We start from the raw sequence: 17,216 nt of genomic DNA, 5'->3' as shown, positions 1-17,216 counted from the left end.
AAGGAGAAAGGGGTAGCCCAAGGTGGGTCGCGCGCCTTCCCCCCCCCTAGTCCTATTAGGACTAGGAGAGGTGGTCGGCCCCCTCTCTCTCTTTCCCCCTCGAGGAATCCTATTCCAACTAGGATTGGGGGCGGAATCCTACTCCCAGAGGGAGTAGGACTCCCTTGGAGCACCCTCCATGGCCGGCCGCCCCCTCCCCCTTGGCTCCTTTATATACGGAGGCAGGGAGGCACCCTAGAACACACAAGTTGATCATTGAGATCGTTCCTTAGCCGTGTGCGGTGCCCCCTGCCACCATATTCCACCTTGATCATATTGTAGCGGTGCTTAGGCGAAGCCCTGCGACGGTAGAACATCAAGATCATCACCACACCGTCGTGCTGGCGAAACTGCTCCCCGACGCTTTGCTGGATCGGAGCCCGGGGATCGTCATCGAGTTGTACGTGTGCTAAGAACTCGGAGGTGCCGGAGTAACGGTGCTTGGATCGGTCGGATCGGGAAGACGTACGACTACTTCCTCTACATTGTGTCAACGCTTCTGCAGTCGGTCTGCGTGGGTACGTAGACAACACTCTCCCCTCTCGTTGCTGTGCATCACCATGATCTTGTGTGTGCGTAGGAAAATTTTGAAATTACTATGTTCCCCAACAGCATCTTGATCTTTTGATTCTTGAGAAATTTGATGTTCTTCCTCTCTCTGCAACTGTGTTCTGTTATGGCCTTCCTCAACTGATCAATGGATTGGAATATATGGCCATTGTGAAACATAGGACTAGTCATATCTTCTGCCACAAATGGCATCAAATTCATTAATCTGAATGTCTCATCATCTGAATGTGCATCCTCAAAGAAGTCATCATCAGACACATCACCTTATGGAATAATTGTCTTGTCATCCTTTGGTTCTTGATCTGTATATTGTTGGTAAAGATCATCATCTTCAACTTCTAAGTCATTATCACTGTCAATAATATGTGGAAACATAATAAGGTTCACTGTCAGTGCCCCAATCCTCCACATCATCATCTTGCCTGCTTACTCTTCTCTTCCTCCTTGCACCCTACATAGTAACACTGCCTTCGACATCATTTACTTGAACAATTGCATTGTCCATAGTGCCTTTCTTGCTAGGACTGATGACAGCAGGAAAGTTTGTTACAGGATTTGCATCTATATCATCCCACTTCACTACATGCATTGCTGGCTCATGATCAAGATATAACATTAAAAACCTGTGCCCGTGTTTCAACTTTCCAATCATGCTCAGTTGATCTTTGTCTTCAGATATTAACTGCAAACCATCTTCATTTATCTGCATTCAGGGAAGCGACCAGTACACATCGATCCTGCCTGCAGACTCATATCCTATATGTCCTCAATTATATCATCAAGCCAGAGAGATGACCAAGTGTCAGCATCTAAATCATCATAGAAAACATTGGTACCATCTACGTATGCCGTCTTTGCATCATGACCAACAAAAAACCCTCCATGGATCACGTCAATAGTAAACTATCACTCCTTTCTTCCGCACATTCAACAAAAAACAAACAAACAAGCAGGAAGTTCAGACCTTTGTCACTGCTTAAAACCCTAAGTTCATAACAAACCATCATCTATCATACTATTACCAACACATTGATCATAAACATCCACTTGTACTCGCTCTTAATCAACCTCAAATTCGAGAAAAATAGATGCAGGCTAGAACTCGCCATAGATAGGAATTGGTTCTCCTTTCGATCACCGCACCAGCGCCATCTCCGACGATGTGGGCCCTCCACCAATGCCACATCACCAGCGTACATAGCTAGGACCGTATGTGGACGCGCATGACAAGTTTGAGGGCTGTTTTGATGCATTTCATGAGTTCTGTGGTCGTTTCCTATGTAGCCAGTGAGTTCCGAGACTGTACATGCATTTTACTCTTCAATTGTGAAAATCGCAAGATGGGAGGATTGTAAATGTTAAGACTCATTGACATGTGGCTCCTCTTTATAATAGCTGGCATTCATGACACACGGTGGCCATGGAAATAACACTACCACAAACACATGAACAAGCCGTCTTTAGGGCTTGTTTGGTCTAAATGCGCTTATATTTCTTTATAGAGGGAGTACTAGTGTATTTTTAGGGATTTGTGGGGATTATCCCCACCAAACCGCAAATCCCCACTTATCCCTAAAAGCATGTTTGGTTCTAGTGTATTGGGCTAGTTTAATCCCCACTTTTCCCCAAATGCTAGTGGATTTTCTCCAATACCCAGTACACTACCGCTACCTAGTGGATTGGGGTTTTATGGGGATTTGAGGGGATTTGTTGGAGGTAGGGGTTTCACCCAATCCCTTTGGGGACTACCCCCTCTAATCCCCACAAAACCTCTAGTACCAAACAAGGCCTTGGGGTTCTGGGGAAAAGCGGACTAAACCTAGGGTTTTTTCTGAAGGAGTTTTCATGAATAATTCCTCTCATTCTATATGATGTGGTTGCCCCACCATGCTAAATTTGACATTAAGCTACTAACTAGAACTTAAACGTTGTTCCAAATAGTAATTATCATAATTAGCACTAAAAATGAGACGTTAAAGAATCTATACCTAATAATAGAGGGGCTATTGCTACTGGCGGTACGTTATTAAAATTGCCCCCAAAGTTGCAAAATATTATCCACCAATACTACCTATAAATGACAAAAAAACATTTTGCAGGGAATCCCCCATCTGGGCCGGCCCAAGCATAGGGGCCTACTATACTGCGCTTTGTGTGTTGGAGAAGACACAACGCGCTCATTTGGGCCGGCCCATCTGCGGGCACCTATATTTTTATTTTTATTTTTTCGTTCCTTTTTTCTACTTTAAATAATTGGGAACTTAAAAAACTGAATTTAAAAAAAAACTGAGAATTTGAAAATGTTTGTGAATTCAAAAAATGCTCGAGATTTTTCTAAAAATGTTCACATATTCAAAGGAAGTTTGCAATTTTGAAAAAAAATGTTCGTAAAATAAAAAAGGTCCATGATTTTTAAAAAAGGTCTGTGTATTAAAACTAATAAATGAAATTGAATAAAAATTTCCTATTTCAAAACATGTTCATGCATTTTAAAAAATGTCCTAAAATTTTAATAATAGTTCATGAATTACAAAAGAGTTTTTTGATTCATAAAATGGTTTCTGATTCATAAAATGTTCATGCATTTAAAAATATCGTGAATTTAATAAAATCTACCAATTTCGAAAAAATGCCACCTATTCTAGAATTGTTTGCCGATTCAAATGAAAATGCATAAAAACAGTTCGCAATATATAAAAATTTCGCAATTTTTGAAAAATGTTTGTAAATAGTCAAAAAATCATGATTTTTAAATGTTCCCAAATTTGTAAAAATGTTCATGAATGATCGAAGGTATGTAGTTATACAGTAATGTTTCTGAGTCTTTGTGACTATATACCCACGTGAATTTTAAAGAATTAACTGCCGGGGTGGATTGGTATATTATTGTATGTTTGTTTCAAGAATAGCATGACAATCAAGATATTTTTTTCGAAAATGTGAAATTGCTTCAATTTGTGAATAAATTTTAAAAAGAAACATTTCCTTGCATTTGTGAACAAATTTTCAAAGTCATGTGATGTGTTGTGAACAAAATATGGTCATCGCCATTGAAGATTATGATTTTTTTTCCTTGCAATGCACAGGCCCTTTTGCTAGTATAGCTAAGCTATGTGTGGGATCTTGCTCCCCTCGGTTTGTTACGGCCGAGATCAATTCCAACAAAAAAGAAAGGAACCCGGCCGACTTGATCTGGGCTGGTCATGTGCATGCATCGTGGGTGGTTTGGCTACACACGTAATTAAGCACCTGAGGACTAGTAGTAGAATCCGTAAGCGTTTCTGAATCTGAGATGGAGTCATGACCGTGTCTGATAAGAGGTCGCGCGTACTAGTTGAGGTCCTGATCCGCGCGCGGCCGTGTGTGCGTCTCGGTCTCTCTTCGATGACCCACTATATATATATACAGCACCGGTCGATCGCCAAATCCAGAGTTAGATCGAAGAGGTAGCAGTAGCACACACGCGAGCGACGACCCCTAACCCCACCTTCCGTCGCGATGAGGAGCCCCCCAACGGCTGTCATGACGGTGGCAGCGCTGCTGCTGCTGCTGGTGGTATCCCTGACGGCGGCGGCGGAGGACACGACGGCCAAGGAGAGGGAGAGGATCCAGGAGTTGCACGATCGGGTCTTGGCGGACTGGAAGGCAGGGCACGGCAAGAACATCAGGAGCGAGGAGGAGAGTCGACGGGCGTTTGCCCAGTGAAAGGCCGAGTACCGCAAGAAGTACAGCTCCGCTCGCGAGGAGGAACACCGTTACGCTTTCTTCAAGGAGAGCCTCCGCAAGGTCGATCTGCACAATGCCGCCTTTGGCCCCAACTCAGTTTACAGCATAAAAAACGGGCTGTTCAGCGACCGCACCGATGAGGAGTGGCGTTTCCTGAGCCAGGGAATGTCGCCATATATACCAAGAGAAGAACCTAATCCACAAATGCTTCCAATCTATATCTGTGGTGTTCGTTGATTGTACAATATTCTACTAGAGTTCATTTATAAGTTCTTACATGGTTCCATAAAAAATTGTTGGGTAATTTGCATAATTGTGTGATCCTATCGCTGACTGAGGTACACCATGGAAGTCAATCGATAGACTTCATTTGTTTTTAAGCTATTGATTGATAGCAAAAAAATTGAATTGATATGACTTCGTTAGGTAAGTCTTACCAGTTACATGCCCACCTGTCAGATCTACCGCGTCGACGACGATGAGTATTGGCGGCATGGTGCTGCTGGATCTCGACGATAAATGTGTCTGGATGGACAAGCGCAAGGCGGTGACGCCGTGGCGGCGTCGACGGCGGGCCTAACAAGGCTGTTGCATCAGTACCCGCTCTGAAGATGGATCATTGGTAGACAGCGGCGACGACCCATGAGAGTGTGTCGGACCGGTCTGTGCCCTAGACCCGGTATGTGGCTTGGCTGGAGCCTCCGGCTTTAGATGTTAGGCTTAGGTGAGAGGTCCGAGTATTCGGTTCAACATTTCTGCACACCTTCATCAAGTGTATAGGAGTAGCGACAGTTGTTGCCAAGATGGCGGACTCAGACATATTTGATGTACTACTTTGTAAGGTCTTCGTAAATAATTTATAAAATGGTTGCATGCATCTTTCAGATGCAGAAACCGGGGGTCATCCTCCTTTTCTAAAAAAAATGTTACATGGCCACCGTGGAACCAAATCCAATCCCCTGTAGCCTCTCGGTAGCACCATTACTCGAGAGAAGAAACACGGCCGGTGAATCTAGATATGGCACTTGTGTTTGTTGCCAGAAGTCGACAACTTTAGCGTAATAATCTTCCTTATGTTCAAAAGTTTAGATGCACATGTCTATCTTGTACTCAAATGTGGTTTCCATTTCATTTATTATGCAAAGTTTATGACATCCGTGGAATTTTGTTTGGAAACAGTTCCCTATATATTACAGATGATGAAAGAAACAGTTAACAATAGCTTTGATTGTTATTGCCCAGAGTTTGAAACTAAAGGTTTATCGCTGGTCTCAAGAAAACTATGTGAGAGTCGGCATTCAAAACCTAAATAACACTCGCCTAGTTTCCAACTTTCCACAAACTTACTATTCGTCCATATTTACAGCAAGGATGGAACTCATGCAGCGGACATTATGCATAATAACCAGGTTTATCCCCTCACACCTTTGTGACCACTTCTTCTCTACAGATCCTAACGAGCAGCGACTAACAGTCCCACATCTACTTCTCTCTCATGTGTCTGCTACTCTCCCACCGGTTAGAGCTCATAATCTTGATGCACGGGCTCGATGTAAGTTTTGCAGTAGAGTTCTGGTGCGCATGAGAGCAGCAGAGGGAGCTCGTGACTGGCAACAAACGGAACTCCTATGTTCATTCCTCTGACAAGGCTTTGTGATGCTCTAGCTGTGGTGGCACGAATCAAGGAAGATAATTACGTCCGTTGAAAAAAAAAGACTAGCAAAGGCAAAGAATGCTGTCCAAAACAAAGTTTTCCTACAAAACCCAACATGTTCCAGCAGTGAAGGATATATACCATGAAGTTAAATTGTGTAAATTTTTTTTGAAAAAAACTTCCATTCTATTCATCTTTAATCATGACAGTACAACGAACACCAGAAATAAAAATTACATCCAGATCCGTAGACCACCTAGCGAAGACTAGAAGCACCGAAGCGAGCCGAAGGCGCGCCGCCGTCATCGCCCCTCCATTGCCGGAGCCGGACACAACTTGTTGTAGTAGACAGTCGCGAAGTCGTCGTGCTAAGGCCCCATAGGACCAGCACCCCAGAACAGCAACCGCCGCCGATGAAAAATAACGTAGATTGGAAGGATCCAAACCGAAGACACACGAACGTAGACGAACAACGACGAGATCCGACCAAATCCACTAAACATAGATCTGCTGGAGAGACACCTCCACACGCCCACCAACGATGCTAGACGCACTGCCGGAATGGGGGCTAGGCGGGGAGACTTTTATTCCATCTTCAGGGAGCCGCCACCGTCTCACCTTCCTGAATAGGACACAAACCCTAACAAGATTGAAAAAACGACTAAAAACAGAGCCCTCCCGTCGGCCCTTGCCAGGATCCACCGCGCCTCCATGGCCCTAGGGCCACCGGAGACGAGGCGGACCTGCGGCAGCGCCGGCGAGAGGCGGAAACCTAACTTTCTTTTTTGAAGGAGGAGGAGGAGGAGGCAGAGCCCTAAATTGGGTAATTAAGTAACCTAGCCATTGTATGTATATCAGCATGGTTCTTTCCATGGCTGATCAGTCTGTATGTATGCTTTATATCAAGACATAAGCACATTTGCAAACTAGCCTTGACATACATAATCCATGACGAATAGAGCAGGCAATTAACACCGTGGTCCACGCTTTCTGGCACCCTCACCAAATGCATGAAGCAAGAACTGGCCAGCCATAAACCATGTTACCTAAAATCGTCGGTCATGCAGGAGACGCTCGCACACACTCATGAAAAAGTCTAATTTCTCTCAGGAAAGATCGCAACACGTTCCTACCAGCACAAGCACAAATTAAGCGCGCACCAATTTAGGCGGAAACTTGTTTAACCAGTTGCGAGAACTGTAACAGAAACGCAAGAAATTACATGTAAGTCTTAACTGTGCCACTACATATCGCTGAACGAGGACTCTACCACTACCTTTTTTCTCAACCGTGTGTGCCACTAATATTTGGCATTTTTTCACCACACACAAGATGCAATTGACGCCGGTTCCGTTAGGTCAGCCAAACTTGCCATCTTGTTTGACTCCGTTCTCACATCAGGGACCCACATAATGGCAAAGTCACCAAAGACGACAATTCAATTTCGACCATTTTTCTTACGAGTGGACCCACCACTTTGCCTTGTCGGCAGGAGACGACGCTGTACCACGTTCAAGGATTGTGTGGTGATTGTGAAATACTTCCTCTGTTTATTTAAATAAGGTGTATTTGTTTTTTCAGAAGTCAAACAAGTGCATGTTTGACCAAGTTTTTAAAAAAATATATCAATATCCGCAATACGAGATTTATATCAATTGATCCATAATGAAAAGTAGTTTCATATTTTATCTAATAGGTATTCCAAATGTTGTTATTTTATTCTATAATCTTGGTCAAACATTCAAATGGTTGACTAGTATGGAAACCAATACACCTTATATTCTGGAACGGGGGAAGTATTCTACTACACTTCACATGTTTTTATCACAACTTGTTAGGTCATTGCATAATTGTGTGATTCTATCGTTGACTGAAGTACACCATGAAAATCAATCCGTAGAGTTCCTTAGAATTGAAGTGATTGATAGCAAAAAAAAAGTGAAATCATATGTCTTCATTCGATAACTCTTACTAGTTACATGGCCACCATGCATGGAACCAAAACAAATCCCCTGCCGCCGGCAGATAAGGCCACCCATCGTACTGCTCGCATCTGAGGCCAACCGGAACTGCACACTCGTCACTGAATCCTACCGTCGCTCACCGCCGATACCGCTTCCTAACTGAGTAACACTGAAGAACAGCTCCGTTCGTCCGTCAGTTAAACTACGGTCGTGATCTTCAGGTGACGCTTTGAGCTCATCCAACGGTCAACAGCGTTCCAGCAGTTTAGTTTAAACCTCGGTTTAATCGGCGCCTAAATGTGTTTGACATGTAATCACACTTAAGTTAAGTGTATCTCTAAACTCAGCGTGGTCCTATCCTTTTGATATAAAGGGATGGGAGAGGGTGGTCGGGTGGCACGCTCTCAGTAACAAAAAACATTGTTCTTTCTTTGCAAGTTTACCATTAGCTAGATCTAGCTCACAGGAGCCCCTCCTTCCCCTTCTCCTTCGGCAACAGTCAGTGACCGCTCGAGGTCCTGGCAAGGCGGTATTAAGGCCAAGTCCACCGCGCGACCCTATCGTGTCCGCCCTCGTCCGTTTGGGGTAAAACGGACAAACGAAACGGCCCAGCGCGCGGGCGCAAACGGACTTTTGTTCGCTTTGTGTCCGCTTTCGACCCATCCCGGCCGAAGTTTGCGCCGTTTTTGGGGTGAAACGGACAGCGCGCGGACGGACGCGCGCGCTTGTCCTCCCCTAGCCCGCCTACCGGTGGGAGAAACGAAAACCCACCCACGCCCATTTGCCGTCATTTCCCCCAAACCCTTCCACGTCCCTCCCGCCGCCCCTCTCTCCCCCGGCCATGGCCGACGCCCCGCCGAGTTCCGGCGGCCTAGCCGTCGACCCGCCCACAAAGGTGAAGAAGGCGCCAAGGAAGCCGCGATCGGAGTGCACGCCGGAGGAGATCGCCAAGTTGGACGCGGAATCGGCGAAGAGGAGGGAATGGAGAGCGGCCGTCAAGGTCAATGTCGCCGCTGCCAAGTTCGCCGCCCAACGCGAGGAGCTGGAGGCCGCGCGGCGCAAGGCCGCTACCGACGAGAAGGAGGACCTCGTCAACAAAGCGCACGCCATCCTCATGCTTGGCGGCATGGGTCGTCCGGCCGGGTTCCCTGCAGCGGCCGTCGGCCCAGCGAGCACAGGCTTGTCGGTCGCCCGGCCTACGCACTGCCAGTCGCCGACGTCGCGCGCCGCGCCCATCTCCCCCGGCTTTCCTCCGCCAAGGCACGACGGCCAGACCCGTTTCTCTACGTCGTCGGACGTGGCCTTGTTCGCGCCGTCCACACCACGCCCTGCGACTGTCATCGACCTCAACATCACGCCTGGGTCCAGCAGCGGCGGGCGGCCGTCCGTCGAGATGCTAAGAAAGCAGGCACGGGCACCATGCCGGCCCCCCGCGTCTTGTTTGACGGAATGCCAACCCCAACGCCAACGGTCGACGACCCCTTCTACAGCCAGTACATGGAGGACGTGATCTTCGAGAGTGGGCATGGCCGTGCCTACGACCCCGAGGAGACCCAAAGTTAGGGTGGCCGCGCCGAGTACGTGCCCGATGAAGAGGCCGGCGACTGTGCTGACTACGACCATGGTGACTCGTGGCATGAAGACGATGACATCTATGTCGAAGGTGATGAAGAAGAAGGCAATGACGTTGATATTAGTGGCGAGCCATTGTTCATCGACGATCTCACCCAAAGAGCGGAAGCACAAAAGAAGAGGAAGAGCATTCGCACGGGTTCATACACACAAGATGAGGACAAGTTGATTTGTCAAGCTTGGATGGAGATTAGCCAAGATCCGAGGACCGGCGCGCAACAAAAGGGCATTGTTTTTTGGACGAGAGTCCACAAAACATTCCATGAAAGGAAGATGTTTGAGCCCTACCAATTTACAAGCAACCGTGGCATCGGCTCGATTCAAAAAATATGGTTGTCCATCCAACAAGAGTGCAACAAGTATTGCGCCACATTAGAGAGTGTTGAAGCACGGCCCGTGAGTGGTCTCGGCGTTGGGGAGATGGTATGCTCTCCTCTTCCTAGCCCTTTCCTTGCTACGGCCATGACACTTCGGCCGTGTATATGTTTGCATGTTCACTTGTTGTTGATCATGTGATTTAGGCATTGCGTGATGACATACGTGATGCCTCATCCATGGCATTGCATGACACTTTGCATGGCATGATGTCCCAAAAGGATGTGAGGGACGAGAAGAAGCGGCAAAGCAAGGAGGAGCAAATGAAGCAATACCTAGACCTTCAAACAAAGAAGCTTGAGATGGAGGAGGCGGCTAAGAGGAGGAAGATCGACATGAAGGAGGCGGCCAGGCAAAGGCAGCTCGACATCGAGGCCGACAACGTCAAGGCCAGGCAGAGGCAGCTCGACATCGAGGCCACGAACGCCGCCACCAAAGCAAAGGAGGTGGCCCTTGCGATCATGAGCGTGGACTTGTCGAAGATGAGCGACAAGACGAGGGCCTGGTTCGAGGCCAATCAGAAGGAGATGCTCGAAGCCGAAGGCCTGAACTAGGTCGTCCGATCGGCCGTGGACGTTCTTTTTGGAGGCTGGCATGGGTGCCGCCCGCCCGCTGGGCCGCTGGCTGTGTGCCGGCGAGAAAACATTCATTTTGGTGACCGGTTGTGTTGCCGGCGAGGACAACTAATCATTTTGGAGGCTGGCTGTGTTGCCGGCCGCTGGCTGATGCCGGCGATGGACATGTAAGCCGCTGGCTCTGTTGCCGGCGTGATGAACTAGGGCTTGGCATTTGAAACGTTGCTACTAGTTTTTTAAATAGACGCGGACAGGATAGGGCAAAAGGATGCGGCCGCGCGCTGGGCGCACGGCCACCGCAGCTCAGGACACGCCCCGGACACGACCCCAAATCGCTACTCAAACGGACAGAATCCGAACAAAACGGACGTCCGTTTAAGATCGCGCGGTGAAGTTGGCCTAAAGCAGTCCGTCCCACGGACCAGCTTCCCACCCATCCCTCCATTTTCTCCTCAATTCTTCCGGGCCATCAACTTGCTCTTGAGGTTACCAGTTCATCAGATCTGTCCGTAAAATGCCTCAACAAACCTTCCATGTCGTCTGGTTCTAGATCTCGCGAGCGTGCTCGCATGGCTGCAGGCAACACTATGGTCCGATCACCAGGAACTACGAACAATGAGCAGGACGAAGCGTGACTCGCCAAGCGCCTGCCATGCGGCATCCACGCGCTCCTGAAGTCGGAGTTGCTGAGGAAGGGCCCTTGCGGTGATGACGACACGAGGCGGGTGGTCGGCTCTAGCACTGGCTCGATGCAAGCCCAACGGACAATGCTCGTCGACGGAGTCGGAGTTGCCTGGTCGTCGATGCGTGTGGCTGACTGTTTAGCATCGACCGACGCAGGCCTCGACTCTTGCTTGCGGTGAGGCCTGCTTTGGTGGTCGTCAATGGTGGAGTCGGAGTCGCCCTCATGGAGGTGTGATGACGATGACCCTAGGTTGCAACCTTGACGACGCTTTCTCTCCTTGGCGGCGTGTGTGCGTTCTTGTGTGGGTTGTGAGGTCACATGTATGCCTTGTTTTTGCGAGCGTGTTATGACAGTTTTTGCTCGGTTTTCGTTAATTAACCGGGCAATTATCTTCTACCATTTTTAGTGAGGTCTTAAGGGACGGCGTTTCAAGAAAACAACAAATCTCAGATGATGTGACTTGTTAACCCTCTAGGCAATTCAAAATTGGTCCCATATTTTTATACAAGTAGTAGCACTCGTCTCCTCCCCCGCGTCATCTCCTCCTAGGCGAGCCGGGGGTCCCAAATCTCTGTGCTGCTAGGCCCAACCAATAGCTATCCCCTGCCGCCGCTGCCGCCGGCCCATGCCGCGGTGGTGGCCGGCCCCATTCCTCTAAGTGGAGGGGGGATCTCCGACCGTTGCGTTGGGCGCGACGGATCTTGGGCCCCGGGGCTCTGGACTCGGTCTTCGTGGCGTCGCCGGCTGTTGCGGCCGCTAGGGCGACGAGGTGGTCGTGCCGGGCGTGGTGGAGCTGTCGGCGAGTGGCGCATGTTCGTCAAGAGGCGGAGCTCAAGATGGGGGAGGTTCGATTCCCTTTCTGCAGCATGGCTCAGTGGATCCAATAGGTTGGCGGCCTCGACGGCATCGTCGGTGGGTCCTTGGGGTGCATCCCAGCAACTCTCTCCGGCAAGTCACCCCCTTTGTAGAGTCTCTCGCGGGTGGTGGCCGCGATTGCGTCATCGGTGGGCTGCTGGTCTTCCGCTGACTGCTCTTCTCCGACGAGTTGGGCGGGTGTAGCCTCCCTTCCTGCTCTTTGGGAAGCGTTTTCGCGCTGGCTGGAGGCGTGCCGGCCTTGGTGGTTTTTGTGGTCGTGCAGCAGAGGTGGGATGCCAGATCTGCCCGGGATCGGGTGGAGTTGGCTCGCTGGTTCTTCTGGCTGACGGCGAGGATTGAGGTGGCTTCCACTTGGTCATGGCGCGATTTCTTCGTGGGAGGTGTGCGGGTCAGTGGAGCTGTGCTATGCGTGGGGATGTGGTGTTGGCGGTGATCCGGGCGAAAGCCCGTCGGGTCTTGCCGGCCGACGGCGTCGGCGTTTGCGGATGTCATGTCATCTCCTTGGAGGCGCTGCCGTGGAGTCCACCCCCTGCACACCCACGGTTCCAGCTCTTCGGGTGAAAGCCTAAGGCCCATTCGGGTCGAGCGACGGTGTCGGCATCGTCGCTTCATGGGCTGGACGCTCGCGGCATTGGGGTCGGCAGGTGTATGTCTAGCAATGACGATGTTGCGCGACTTCTCGTGTGGCAATGATGACAGCTTCGGCAGAATTGTGCTGCTGCTAAGCTTTGGTAGTCGATCTTATCCGGCGTGTTCGAGGGGTTGTCATGCCTCACTTGTCTTCCTGAAATCGGAGCATCTGAGGAGGTGGCCGACATGGTGACGATGACACGAGACGGGTGGTCGGTTTCGGTGCCAGCTCAACGCAGGCCCATCGATTTTCCCCTAAAATACTCGTCGACGGAGTCGGAGCTTCCTTGTCATCGACGTTTGATCGATTTTCCCCTACAATACTCGTCGACGGAGTCGGAGCTGCCTTGTCATCAACGTGTGTGGTGGACTGTTTGGCATCAGCCAACGTAGGCCTCGGCGCTTGTTTACGGTGAGGGCTACTTCGGTGGTCGTTGATGGTGAAGACGGAGTCGCCCTCGCGGAGGTGTGATGACAAAGACACTGGATTGCAACCTCGACGATGCTCTTTTCCTCGACGGCGCGTGTGCGTTCTTGTGTGGGTTGCCAGGTCGCCATGTGTGCCTTGTTTTTGCGAGCGTGTTGTGACGGTTTTTGCTTGGTTTTCTATTAATTAACTAGGCAACTCTCTTCGACCTTTTTTAATAAATCGAGCACTAAGGGACCACGTTTCAGAAAAAAAACTGGTTGCATTAGCTCAAATTTACTAATGTTTGAAAGGAAGAAGACCAATTTGCTAAAACTGGTCCCACCGCAAAACTGCTCCCAAAGGTAATCCGGAACACGTGGCACAAAACTGCATTTGCTTCAAAGGTAGCTAAAATTCAGGTAGAGAGCCATTGACCATCCATCAGCGTAAGTATAAATATCGACAGACTGAGCTTGCAATCGACAGTACCGTAGCCTTTCGGAGTATAATGTACTACCAAAGGGCAGAAAAAACTCTTAATTTACTGATTTCTTTTTTTGGTTTGCTTTGGTTTGGTGCCAAATGTACCATAGCTGGAGAGTCTTTTATAAATAAAAACGCTCCATTGTTAGCGACTTAGCGTGCAATCATTTATATTTACTCACTGGAAAATATATCAGCATGCAACACAGCGGGGCAAATCTGCTCTCATCAAACCAGAGGTTCGCAGCCAGTATCATGAACAAACATCTCTCCTGATTAGAGTATAACAAGTAAAACAATCCAACCAGAGGTTCGCAGCCAATATCTGAATTAACCTTACAGATTCCCTTCACAGCAACAACGCGCGGGTAGGAGTCAGCAACATTCAAAACTGGTACTATTTGCAAAATTGCATACCAGTGAGTACTGTGCAATAGTATTCTTCTGAAAACAATCTCTGCAAAACTGACCTTATTATGGGAACTCTACCAGAAGTTGTCAAGCATGCATGGCCTTAGGGAATTTAGTATAGTCAGTCTGCGTCCAGCTGTAGAGAAGGAGCATTGTCTTGTTAATTAATCAAAACAGCGCGATTTAGATTTATTAGCTGTGTAATTATGCGTGTTAAAAACCACAATTTTAAGTGAACATGTGGAAATAGCGTCTAGGTAAGCAGCTGTATGAGAAATCTCAGATTCCAGAAAACACGTTCCTAGTTAGTTAAGGACAATAGTTGAAAGAATGTGCTGAGAGAAATGAAATAAACCATGAGCCCGTAGCTATTACTAGCTGACATTGCACATAACCATATATAGTGAGCATGTAGGTAGGATGATGAAAGAACCCGAATCGACCCCGAATTTATTTGTGCTTTGAGGATCCTTTTAGATAACCATGGTTTGTGTCTACACCTGGTTTCCAGACGGTATACCATATAGGAGGGCCACCATATATAGGAAAGGACATGAAATAGTAGACGAGGCTAAAAAGCAACCAAGGAAACAGGCCATGCCATGAAGAATAATTTCAAGAATCTAGCCACAACAAATTTTAGGAATTTAAGAGATTATTAATTTTTTAGCTTTCCTAATTTTTTACTCTGGACTAAGTATGTTTTCGCTGCACGAACTATAGAAGTGAGAGCCAAAAGGGTCTCTTTGTTTGATCATCAGATAACTGAAAGCACATTAAATAGGAGGTCCAAAAGGAATCAATACGAACTGAAGTTATGGTACGAAGACAAGCAGATAGGAGGGGAAGGTAAATACAACCTGAAAGGCACAAGAACTGAAGGAGGATAGAGAGATGCTCTAGCATTTCAAGAACGTCTGAATATTCATAACAGTAAGCCCAGCAAAATAATGTATAGAAGTTGAAAATCACTGTCCATACCACACAGTAGGTTCATTCTTGAACTGCTAGATATTGAACAACGTTTACTAACTACAGTTGATCCTGTCAGAGTCAAGAAATTAACTAATTGTCAAGAATGAGTGTAACAGGATTATAAGGTAGACACGGCATCATTTGCAGAGGCTCATGAAGAACTTGGTAACACTAAAAATAATTAACAAAAAACTGAATGTCATCATAAAGCAACAACCTAAACAATTTAAGAAGAAAAAAATAATCTTAATTCTCATAGATCTGCTCATGCACTTCCTACTTCTGAAGGCAGAGAGCTATTAGGTAGATGGTAGTTTCCTTGCAGCTACCTCACACCATTCATGCCTGTGCTGGTTCTGATCAAATTAAAGTAGCATATAAGCACACATACAGAAGACACTACCTACAGCCATCATAACTACGAAAAAAAGGTACAATGGCTATTTATCTTGCCTTGTCGATGGGAGTGCTGCTGCTGCTGGTCCTCACACCGGCGGCCAGCGGCATCTACTTCACCAGCGAGGAGCTTTCGTCGGAGGAGTCGATGCGTGCCTTGTACAATCGATGGTGCGCCAAGTACCCGGAGGGGCGCGGCTGCAGCCTCGACAACAAGGCCGCGCGATTCGAGATCTTCAAGGCGCACGCGGCAAAAATCGAGAAATTGAACAAAGGTGCCGTCCACAGCCGGCCACACCTCAACCAATTCTCGGATCTAACCAAAGAGGAGTTCATCAGCAGCTTTGCATCCTGCTACGCCAGCGGTGGAGAGCACCACCAAGGGAACGAGATCATCTCCAGCGACAAGTTTGCCTTCACCAACAACGACATCCCCAGCCACATCGACTGGCGCGAGAAGGGCGCCGTGACAGATGTCAGGTCCCAAGGAGATGTATGCGGATCATGCTGGGCTTTTGCGGCGGCAGGGGCAGTGGAGGGCATCAACATGATCAAGAACAACGAGCTGGTGCCCCTGTCCGTGCAGGAGCTGGTGGACTGCAGCACAACAAAGGGCTGCAAAAGTGGCAACGCTTGGCGGGCGTTCGAGTACATCATCGACAATGATGGGATTTCCTCATGGGAGAGTAACCCATATCAGGGCAGGGTGGGAACGGTGTGGAATTGTCACGATGCAAACAAAATCGTGGCTATTGGGGGTTATGAGCTGGTTCCCCCAAACAATGAAACCGCCCTAATGCAGGCTGTGGCATCTCAACCAGTGGTGGTGGGGGTTGATAGCAGCGGGTGGAAAGAACTACGAGATTTAAAGGAAATCTTCACAGGGCCATGCAAGAGCAACATCTCCCACCAGGTATTGGTGGTCGGATACGGGACGGAGGAGAGGTACAGTGATGGAAGGCTGATCAAGAGCACTAACTACTGGTTAATCAAGAATTCCTGGGGCAGCGGGTGGGGGGACGGGGGATACATTCGCCTCGAGCGGGGATATGAAAAAGAAGGAGGGAAATGTGGCATTCTAAAGGATCCGATGTACCCAGTGGATCCTGTCATGCTTGAGTTTTAGTAGTTCCTACTGGATCCTATCAACTATATATGATAGTTACTTTTTTTTAGCTAAATCTCCTAATTTGTAGCCATGCATGTGAGATGTAATTTCAATTTCAGTCATATTATATACTCCCTCCGTAAACTAATATAAGAGCGTTTAGATCACTAAAATAGTGATGTAAACACTCTTATATTAGTTTACAGAGGGAGTACTACGTAATTATCATTATTATTGATCTCTGTTCAAGTTTGATGAGATACAAGATTTTTTTTCTTCCCTAATTGTCACTGGGTTAGTGCTAGTTAGATCTTCTGTTTGATTAATTAAGTCACGCCTCCGCATTGTCCTGATTAGCACTGTTAGCACTGGTTGAGAAATTAGAAGGAGGGAAATCAGATGTGTAAGAAAAGATGCAACTGCAAATCCCAAAATATGAGATCGAGTAAATCCCCAATTCGGATATAGTTTATTCCCCAAATCCGAAAGCAGAAATGCACACGAATGATGAAATTGAAAAGGATAAGGTGGGACTGGGCCTCATCTAACGAAGCCGCGTCGGCGCCTCTTCCTCCGGGATCCCACATGGACGCCGCCGTGCAAGGGCGCTGACGCGGCCTTCTCCCCGATCTCGCCGCGACACATGTACTCGACGCCGGCAGCTATGCTCGACGGAGGAGCGCGCGGAACTTGGTCCGTTGCACGCTT

At 48.0% G+C, this 17,216-nt stretch overlaps 1 pseudogene; it reads left to right on the top strand.

The window, feature by feature from the left end:
- The first annotated feature begins 4,035 nt into the window (after nt 1-4,035).
- LOC123059314 (oryzain alpha chain-like) lies at nt 4,036-5,147 on the top strand (annotated as a pseudogene).
- The last annotated feature ends 12,069 nt before the right edge of the window (nt 5,148-17,216 follow it).

This window comes from Triticum aestivum, chromosome 3A (genome assembly GCF_018294505.1).
Source record: "Triticum aestivum cultivar Chinese Spring chromosome 3A, IWGSC CS RefSeq v2.1, whole genome shotgun sequence".
In the NCBI taxonomy this organism is placed as follows: Eukaryota; Viridiplantae; Streptophyta; class Magnoliopsida; order Poales; family Poaceae; genus Triticum; species Triticum aestivum.
This window is presented reverse-complemented; position numbering and strand designations above follow the sequence as displayed.